Source organism: Neoarius graeffei, chromosome 5 (assembly GCF_027579695.1).
Source record: "Neoarius graeffei isolate fNeoGra1 chromosome 5, fNeoGra1.pri, whole genome shotgun sequence".
Taxonomy (NCBI): domain Eukaryota; kingdom Metazoa; phylum Chordata; class Actinopteri; order Siluriformes; family Ariidae; genus Neoarius; species Neoarius graeffei.
This window is the reverse complement of record NC_083573.1, coordinates 8,145,020-8,149,312: the sequence shown is the minus strand read 5'-3', so window position 1 is coordinate 8,149,312 and position 4,293 is coordinate 8,145,020.

The window sequence follows — 4,293 nt, the reverse complement described above, 5'->3', positions numbered from 1 at the left end:
TGAGGTGAGGTGTTGCCAGATCGGACAGAATCCCTCAGTAGAGGGCGCTCTGTTAAAGGAGAAGTCCACTCTGTTCAAGTGCAAATCCTGGACCAATTTTAATTTTTTTTTTTTTTTTTAAATATGAAAGTATGTCCCTTTACACACTCATCCAGAAGGGTCATTTTGCACAAGGCCATCTGTCTACAGCAGAAAAAAATAAAATAACAAAACGCATCTGGACGTCACCGATCACGTCACATCACCTAAGATATCAGTCAGCTATCTTGGGTGTGTACTCGGGCTGCGTACCGGTGTTCTGTAAAGTTATCCAACCTCTTGGATTTGTCCTACCAAGCCTACTGCGCATGCGCAGAACACATGGCGTCATATCTTGGAATTTGGACCGAGTTTTGTCCTACCGATCAGCTGGGCTGATAGAAAATCGGTGAGTATTTCACACATTTGCCGATTTTTATGTTTTGTGCGTATTGGTCGAGTCTTTGGCCGAGTCAAATAATTTGTAATGACTCATCTCATCTCATTATCTCTAGCCGCTTTATCCTGTTCTACAGGGTCGCAGGTAAGCTGGAGCCTATCCCAGCTGACTACGGGCGAAAGGCGGGGTACACCCTGGACAAGTTGCCAGGTCATCACAGGGCTGACACATAGACACAGACAACCATTCACACTCACATTCACACCTACGCTCAATTTAGAGTCACCAGTTAACCTAACCTGCATGTCTTTGGACTGTGGGGGAAACCGGAGGACCCGGAGGAAACCCACGCGGACACGGGGAGAACATGCAAACTCCGCACAGAAAGGCCCTCGCCGGCCCCGGGGCTCGAACCCGGACCTTCTTGCTGTGAGGCGACAGCGCTAACCACTACGCCGCCCATTTGTAATGACTTGTTTTGAATAATAAAACGGTCTGTATGAGAACTTGCTAATTCTGTCACGCAGTGGGCACTGTGCAGTCAAAGTTATGACGGGACATCGTTTCGTTTGTTTATACATAAATACTGTATTTTATACGTTTCTGAATTGCAAATATGCCTACATTACGCATCACAAATGCGTGAAATACTCACCGATTTTCTATCAGCCCAGCTGATCGGTAGGACAAAACTCGGTCCAAATTCCAAGATATGACGTCATGTGTTCTGCGCATGCGCAGTAGGCTTGGTAGGACAAATCCAAGAGGTTGGATAACTTTACAGAACACCGGTACTGTGTAGAGTAGAGTGGGGGAAAAAGCCCCCCTTAAGGAAAATTCAGTTTTTCTCCAAGTTGAAATGAACCATGTGTTTAGTTTTAATCATAGTTTTTGACAACAGTGACATGAACAATAATGCCACCTAAAGTTAATACTTAATTTTTTTTTAACAAAAACAAACATTGTGCCAAGGGGGCCTTTTACCCCCCCCCCAGTGGGGTAAAAGGCCCCCTGAGGTGGGGCAATAGGCCCCCTCACTCAAAAAAAGCTGTTTGGATAGCAAAAGTGTTTACTTAAGCCTATAATGTGAAAGAAACAAGAAAATATCCCTGAATTAATGAATAGATGCATTATTTTATTATATTTCACATTTCAATTTTTTTTAAATTTCAATTATTTTTAATATTAAGTTCAAATTACTTGCTTTACTCAACCAGGTAAGCGAGATGTTATTAAAAACTATGTATCTGCTATTCAGAAATGTATGAAATACAGTAATTATGATAAAAGGAAACGATGCCCCCTGGGGGCCATTTACCCCGCCATTAAGGGGGCGTTTTACCCCACAGACTACACTTTTACAAAAAAGGGTCTTACTTTCAAAATGTGATGCAACTTTTTATACCTAATGTATTTTTTAATGTACTGACTTGTTTACTCATACCACGTACACAGCTGTGATATCTGACGAAATAGCAGCTATCTAAATACAGTTTTACTGATATCTGAAAATTATACCGTATCACTTACCATGAAATTTGACTTCTCTCCGCTGCGTTGCTGATATGCGATCCACAGTGGATATTTGTATATCCCCGTTGTCAAGCCAGTCCACAGCAACAATAGAAATGTAACTTTGCGCCATCTGGTGGTTATTTTGGGTAAAACAGGCTGGGGGCGTATTACCCCACTCTACCGGTACTGTACCGTGAAAATCGATTCAGTACAGGTCCAAAATACCGGATCATGAAGTACTGGTACTATACACCAAGTATCTGCTTATTTTGTGACTGAAGATGTGTAAATCCTACCACAAAGACGAAAATTTCGCACTGGAAAAGACGTAAAATGCCACGCTGAAATTTGAAATCAGAGCCATCTTTGATTTAAGATCCTCTCGCCACAGTCTCACGAGACATTGGGAGAGCTTGGCTGATCCAGCGTTCCGATTGGTCAAAAAGACTCAAAAGCAGGTCAGCCATTTTTCCTTTGCTGGCACTGGCGGCCTTTGTTGCTTTGTGTAATTTTGCCGTGCAAGTTAAAGGCCGCGGACTGCACGTAGTCTGTAGTACTCTAGTGTAGTCACTTCTCGCCGTGAGACAACTTATGACTTTTTGTCCCAAGTTAACTATAGGGTGACTGAGAAGTGAGGTAGGAAACCTAGTTATGTTCGGTTTTCTTTGAATAAAGATACTGACAAGTTGTCAACAGTTTATTAATGTTTCTGTCATTATTGAAAAAGTTCAGAAGAATTTGTCAAATTGTTCAGGTACAGGTCCGGACCTGGACCTAAACCTTTGTACCAGTACCTGTACCTGATGTTATGTTTAGGTACGCAGCCCTAGTGTGTACTGGACAGTCAGTTGTCTAGAGCTGATCAAGCCCAGAAAGTAAATCAACGAGTACATTTTCTGGCCAGAATTTCCATGTATCTGGATAAGAAGGCTATGTTGACCTTAGCAGGCGCTATAATTCAGCCCTGCTATGATTATGCCTGTTGCTCTTGGTATAATGGCCTTACTAGGTATTTCAATAAGACCTCATTCTCATCTCATCATCTCTAGCCGCTTTATCCTGTTCTACAGGGTCGCAGGCAAGCCTATCCCAGCTGACTACGGGCGAAAGGCGGGGTACACCCTGGACAAGTCGCCAGGTCATCACAGGGCTGACACATAGACACAGACAACCATTCACACTCACATTCACACCTACGCTCAATTTAGAGTCACCAGTTAACCTAACCTGCATGTCTTTGGACTGTGGGGGAAACCGGAGCACCCGGAGGAAACCCACACGGACACAGGGAGAACATGCAAACTCTGCACAGAAAGGCCCTCGCCGGCCACGGGGCTCGAACCCGGACCTTCTTGCTGTGAGGCGACAGCGCTAACCACTACAGATGTCATAAAATAAATTAGTAAGGACCATTTTGGATCTGCCCCCAAGAACTCACCTTGATCCTCATCATTTTAAGTGGCTGGGATGGTTGAGGGTAGAGGATAGAGTCTCTCAAATTGAATTGAGCATGGTATATAAGATTGTAAATGGAGATGTCCCTAAATATTTAAATAATTTCTTTAGTAGAGTGAGGGACGTTCATAGTTACTTCTCTAGGGGGTGTTCCACAGATTTTGTTCCTCCAAGAGTGCCAACTAAAATAGGTGTTAGGTTTATATAAGTATTATTCTTGACCAAGGCGGCAGTAATTTATTAAAATGGTGACAAAATTAAGGATTAATTTCTGTTCAGTTAAAATGACCTTCTGTCTCGGCTGGACATTGTTTGGGAACATTTTGCTTGTTTTGATATGAGATGTTTTGCTTATAACTGTCTTTGTTTAGGTTTGTTCTTATTTTTTGTTTACTTTCTTATAACATATCTTTGTTGAAAAATTCTGTATGTGCGTAAGCAATGACCTTTAAAATCTGTTTGTACCTTGCTATCATGTCATATGATCAGCAATATGTCATTATGTTATGATTTACACACACATACATCTGAACACTCCATCAGAACAGTGATGTAATTAAGATGTGACACACACACACAGATATCAAAATGTCACTTACTCACACCCTCCCATAGACACACACACACACACCCCTCTCTGAGGTCACATACAAACACACACACATACTCGACAGACACAATAGCCGTTTGGAGAGATTATAATTTGTTATAAAGGGTGGTTGTAATATTTCATCTTTGGCGAGACAACTGTGAATAAACAGCAGTGAAACCAATCTCTGGCTCTCTGTTTTTTTGCGGTGTTCTGTCCCAGACGTCTGGGTGGTACGAGGGCGGGGGTCCTGAGAAGTAAGTTGACCGATTGACCGTTTCCGACTGGGTGAACCCTAACAATAGGGAAGTACTCC